Below are 6775 nucleotides of genomic sequence, written 5' to 3'. Positions count from 1 at the left end.
TGATATATACTAGACTCACTCTTATATATATACCCTACTCCCTCAAGAGAGAATGAGAGCATGTGGGACAAGTCCTCCACTCTCCTCCTTTCTCTTCCCACTTGCACCCTTAGACTTTCTAGTTTGGGCCTAGTTCCCTACTGGAAATTGACAGTTTTAGGGATTCCGAGGGCATAGAGTGACCAAACGGAGGGCTGTAAAGCACGGCACGACCCTCTGACCGATACGCTCCTTTTGAGCTATCACACGACTCATTCCACGACACGCTCTAAAAAATCTAGCAAAAAAACAAACAAAAAACACGCTAAAAACTAGTCATAAGGCCTCCTAGAGCAGCTTTTTGACACCTAAGGGTATCAAAAGCACATGCACTTACGCTCTGGGCGGGTGCTAGAACACGAGCACATTGGTAGTGCCTCTGTTCATACGGACACCCATTACCCATCCACGATAAGCTCTAGACCCTCAGCGGGGACACAAGGTAGCACCACCCAAGACCCTAAAATAGCCGCTAGTGATTCCTCCTCCGACTCAGAAATCATGGAAGCATACCCTACCCAAAACACTGAGAGAGAAGGCCATGCACCTCCCGAAGCTCCACAGCCTAGTACTAGTATGTTTAGCCGTTTCATGGAAACATTAGGTAGAGCTACTCGCTCGGAACCTGAGGCAAATGAAGCACACGAAGGGGGTGGGGAAGTGGACTCTCCTTTCACATCGCACGTGGACCCCACACCCCCAAAGAGTGTCCATGTGGATATCCTGCCAACTTCTTACCAAGAAGGCCCTGTTGAGCTGCCTCCTTCAGAAGTTCCCTCTAGAGTACCGTTGATGACAAGTAAAACCACGGGGAGCAACATTGCTTCTACCTCACAAGAAACCGTTAACACGTCGACTCTAGAAGGATTGTTCATTAATGATCATTGGACATACGACCTCCACACTGAGGTGTTGACGGATCTACACTCTGGCCACGCCTACCATGTAGGATGGATAGAGATTGTACAATCCACCTCTAGTGCCACGAGCATCGAAGATCAACAGAAAATGATCTGTAATGTTATCCATGGCATTATTCAATCAGAAAGGCAAAACCGAGGGGTAAATATACTCTCTATTGGCCCCATGAGATTTCTGGATACGAGCAAGGCTCAACAGCCTACTCTATCTCAAATGGAGACTCCTCTAATGAGCCCCATGGACCCATCTTACGTCATTTCGCCTGGGGTCTCTATGCAATCTGAGCCTCCGAGCGAAAACTTTAGCTTCCCTAACTTGGCTCAACCCTCTATCAAGGAAAACATAGTGCTCACTCCAGGGATAAGCCTGACAGAGAATGTACCGATGACATCTACGGTTAGCGCAGTGCCACTACCTAGTGTCGTAGTACCTAATATGGGGCCTCGACCATATGTGCCTCTAGCCCCTTATGCACACATGGCCCCCACACCTCCAATTGTACCACTTGCTTATGCTCCTCGAGTGCCACTCCCTAGCTCTTATCCGAGTGGACCTATGCCCGGTTATGTTCCATATCCTGCATCATCTACACATATGCCAAGACCGGTACCCGTTCCTCTCCCACATATGATTCCAAGAGTACCTCCACCGGCCCTACCTCCTCACCTAGGTGACTTGGCAGCGTTTGCTCAAACCATAGGTCGATCTATCGCGGAAAATATGCGTCATGCATCTGATAGAGAGCCTAGAAGTAAGGCAGTACAAATTGCCAAACTCACGCAAAAATTCAATGGGGACGAAGATGCTAGAAAACACATTGAAGTGTTTGAACAAGTATGTGATTCCTTAGGGGAACGCAACGAACTACATAAGTGCAATGCCTTAAGCTTGACATTAAGTGGGAAGGCTGGAGATTGGTATAGGACCCTAAGGGTGGACGAGAAAACAATCTACCCTACCCTTCGAAGGTTGTTTCTAAAGGAGTACATACGAGAAGGTGTGCTTTGGGGTGTAGCATCTCAGCTACAGAAGGCCGAACGTAAGGAAGGAGAGTCAGTAAGGGACTTCATTAGTCGTCTAAAGCACTTAAACTCTCGCTGCCCTGTAAATGAGCGCTTCAACAATAACCAACTGCTTGATCGATTCATTCGAGGGTTGAGGAATGAAGGAATCTATAATGGACTAGTGATTAGAGGTATCACAACCTGGGAAGATGTCACTGCCAATGCAATCCAATTAGAGGACAACTTGATGATAGCAGGCATGAGGGTGTCTACTGACACGAGATCCACTAGCTCACAAGCCATTGAGTATGAACCCATGACCGCAAAGCCCATTGCCAATGAGCCAAAGGTATTTGAGACATTCTTGACAGACCTCACCAAGGCAATCCAAGAGTCTCTTAAGGATAATCGACCCCCTCAAAATAGTCACATGTATCCAAGAAGGGAGCAACAATGGTGTTCCATTTGCTTAGGTCCACATAGCACTAGTGAGTGCCCTACGTTTAGAGTAAAATTTAATGGAACTTGCAACGCATGTGGTAGGTATGGTCACCAAGCTAAGGATTGTTTAATGATCAAACGTATGATGGCAAATAGACCACCTGTAGCCTGGACGGATGCGCCTCGAGCTCCTGTATTGATGCCTACTCCACCTGTTGAGCAACTACCGCAACACATGGTCCCTAGATCTCAAAATGTTGTACAAGCTACACCGTTACCACCTCCTGTGGTAGGACCGCAGCCCCCGCATCCAAGAGTCGCCCCTATGAACCAAGTAGGTTGCGAGCCATCAAATGCTTATCCAGATAGCTGTGAGGAGGAAATAGACACTAGTATTGCCTACGGTCTTGATACATTGGAAGAATGTCCTATATACTACATGGAAGATTCTTGGGGACAAGTCAAGCCGGTTTATCAAGCTGCTGCTCTCGCATCCAGAGGTCAAAATATCAACACCCAGGCTAGGAGGCCACCTCTTCAATGCTACGAGTGTGGTGGACCACATCGAGTAGCGGAGTGCCCTATTAGGCTGCAAAAGAATGCTGCACAGATGCAAGTGAATCAAGGGAGCACGTCTGCAATGCCAATACTCACATGTAATCGTTGTGGCATAGATCACTTGATTGCCCAATGCCCCTATAACCCAAATGCGCCTAAAATCACACCCCTGAATTTGGTCGAAATTGCTAGTGTGACATCACCAATGCCACCCGTCACACCCGCTTATGCGATTACACGGTCCATGCTTCAAGGGCCAGGACATATCCTCGAAGAGAGAGATACCGCGTCAGTTATCCAAGCAAAGAAAAAGAAGACACGAAGGAAGAAGTTGCAGAATACGGAAAATTCAAAGCCAAGTTCCAAAACAAACATAGGAACAGGAGATGACCCCGTGTATATGAATGACCTCGACGATGATTCACATTCAGTCGAGACAATGGAGACTAGAACCAATACCACAAAGGGAAAGACCGACAAAGAAAACCGTAACATGGAACCAAATGAAAACCGAATGAGAGAAAACCATAAAGAGCCTCTGAAAACACCACAAGTGTTTCCAAATCCAATCCAAGACCCCCAAGATAAACCGCAGGGGCAAAAAGGGAAGAATCGTAAAAAGAAGATTGGGACGTACCCAAACCCTGTAGACGAGATTAAGCAGGTGAAACATCTAAGAGGTTTAGTGAAGGAGACTCAAAGGAAACTAGAACCAGAACCCATGCAGGTCAAAATTCATGACACAGTGTTTCCCACGCAAGTTCATCCACCCCACATGAACCATAGACCGTTAGCCATATCTAGTATCATCCAAGAAGGGAGTGAGGACAGGACATCAGAAAGTGAGCATACACCCTTCTTGTTGGAAAGGATGTTTAACGAAGGAATACCTGATCCCATTGAGGAATATGAGATTCCATCCTCACCAGTTCCTAGTCAAGGACCTACACCCTGCAAAACGCCAATGAATGTTGCCAAACTAGTGGACTTCATGTCTTCTGAGGTCCGAACCACGATCATAGCAAAGCTGTATGGAGATCCTGAGTTATTCCTTGCACTTCGAGCATTCCTTAACGGAGAGCTACGAACGGGATTACCGCAGTTTGCGCAACCAAATAGGCCTGACTCGATTATGATTGATGAGGAAAATCATGTGCAATCACTTGACTTAGATGGACACGAGTCTGTGATCGAGGTACCCATTAACGAATTAGGGCAGTATTTTGAAGGCGACGAGTCTAATGCGACCCTACCCATCACTACCAAGGGATTAACTATAAAGGGAATTCTTGATGGTGGTGCGGGAGTTAGCATCGTTACAAAAGATTGTTGGGAATCCATGGGAAAACCCCGCCTCAGTGTTACTAACATTGTGGTAAAGATGGCAAATGGTACCATAGCCAAACCTATGGGGATGCTCAAGGATCTTAAGATCAAAGTTCTAGGACACAAGGTACGACATACGTTCATTGTAATGGATTTCTCTAAACACCTTATGTCATATGAAATGATTTTAGGACGACCATTCATCAGGGAAGCACAAATGGTTCACGATTGGTCTAAAAATCATGTCTATTTGCAATTCCAAGACTCTGTCCTTAGAGTGGATTTGGTGACTGGTAAGGTACACCCCTTAGGGAGTAAAACCATTATTGATCATCGCTCTGACACCACGGTTCACTCGGCCCCACTACAATATTGTTACACTTGTAAGAAGGATACAGACATTGGCCAAGATTCTCCTTATATGGATGTGTTACCGGGTATGACGGAATCAGACAATGTGGATTGGGTCCACCTAGCATCAACCATAGACACTTGGGGAAATAGGGGGACGACTTGGGTAACACCTGAGGGGGATGAAATTCCTATACCCTTAAATATGCTACAAGCAATGCATATCGCTTCTGACAAGACTCATCCTAAGGTAACGAAGAAAACATACAAGTGGGTCCCTAAAACCTCTGTAGTGAGCATAGTTGATGCAAAAAAACAGAAGCCTTGTAAGAAACGTACCACTCGCTCCAAGAAAAGTAAAGAAACGCTGCGTTGGATTCCTAAATGACTATTGGAAGCCCAAGGATACTATGAAGGAAATGATCAAATCTGGGTACCAAAACGTAGATTGTGCTCTTACCTATCACCTGACCCAAGCGAGCCCAATCCCGTAGCTCCAAAACGAATCAATGATCATGGAAAGAAAAAAATCACAGAATGCTACACACCTGCTCCCGAGCTAGTTTGGGTACCAAAGAAAGAACGATTTGTTCCACCTAGCTCAGGAAGGGGGGAGTCCCATGAAGATTCTAGCTCCTCATGTAATACATCCATAGAGGTAAAAGCTTCTACACCGCCTCCATCTATAGTAGTGGACCTCCATGAAGCTACCAAAGAATCCACACCTCCCAGTGTTCAAGAATCACCTAATGAACCACTTCAAGTTCGATCCTGGGAGAGTACCTTACCACCCTTGCAACTTGACGAGGCACCTAGGGTAATAGAAAACTACTGGCAAAAATCCTCACCTATTACCAACTGGAACAATTGGTTTCAAAGGGTGACAAGCTCATTTCAAACGGTATGATCTACCCAAGGAAGGGGGGAGTGTTTGCTGACAGTCATCATTCATTTGTTTCCCTCTCAACCTTTTTCCCTGACCTCTTAATCTCCGATCTTAGGGAATGTACATATAAAGCTTTATACTCACAAAAAAAAAAAAAAGAGCAAGAGCAATTAGCAAACGAGTATGCACAATAAAAGTCAAAACATTGACTCAGACCTACACATGTCACATCTGGTACAGTGAAACAGAAACCTATGCCATAAAACACCTTTGATCCTCATCACTTGAGTGATGGAGGGTAGGTAAGATTAGTACGATAGGAGTGTTTCTGTTTTAGAGTTGAGTGATTAGAAAAGTTCTCTTTTCCCACTGATGTGCCTCCTAGAGGTATTGTTTTTGTTTCCTAGTGTGTACAGGAGCGTGTTGCTATTGATAGGATTTGGACCTTCATGGAACCTTCAAATCAAGCGCGACCATCAACACAAACAGGTGTTTCTTGTCCATTAGCATTGCCGTTATCTTTTTTGCATCCATGTTTGTCTGCTTTGATTGTGATTGGTAGCATAATATTCAGCGCATTGGCTTAGTATCCAACATTTAATTCAATGCAATCTTTTGTCATAATCACTTGTTTAGGTGTAAAAATCAAGCAGTCCGACTAAGCTAGTTTGACCAAGCTAGGTATTAGAAATCTTCTCTTAATACCATGGGGAATGCCTTCCTAATAAACAATGGTTACTTAGGTTCTTAATCCGATTTAGGCAGCATTGTATGAAATGTACTAGGGCTTTCTAGTGGGCTTAACCCTATTGACCTTTAGCTTAAGTATTATAAAGGGAGTTTACTAATGTGATGAGCCTGGGGAATGTAACAGTGTTATATGACCCCCCAAAGTTACAAAATTAAAATGATGAAAATGAACAAACAAAAAATCAAAGTGCCACAATGTAAAATTTTAAGCTGGAAGAGAAATCTCAGCTTGATTTGGTACTTCACTCACATGTATTGCCTATGGTACTAGAGCCCTAGAGGTTCCCAGTGTGGGCGCTTTTCCTTGAGAAGCAAAAAACCCAAGGCATACAAAATAAGCACACACATCATAATTGAATCAGTGTGAAAAGACCTTGGGGGGTCAAAGAAAAAGTAATCAGTCAGGCGATGATTTCATGAGAAATTCCTTTTATGGTAGCTTAACTACAAGGTTTTCTAGATATAGCCTCTAGTCAGCCCTCGAACATGAATACTTGGC

The sequence above is a fragment of the Adiantum capillus-veneris genome, chromosome 11 (assembly GCF_014529385.1).
Source record: "Adiantum capillus-veneris isolate H3 chromosome 11, ASM1452938v2, whole genome shotgun sequence".
Classification (NCBI taxonomy): Eukaryota; Viridiplantae; Streptophyta; class Polypodiopsida; order Polypodiales; family Pteridaceae; genus Adiantum; species Adiantum capillus-veneris.
The sequence above is the reverse complement of the archived record's forward strand: the minus strand, read 5'-3'. Positions refer to the sequence as shown.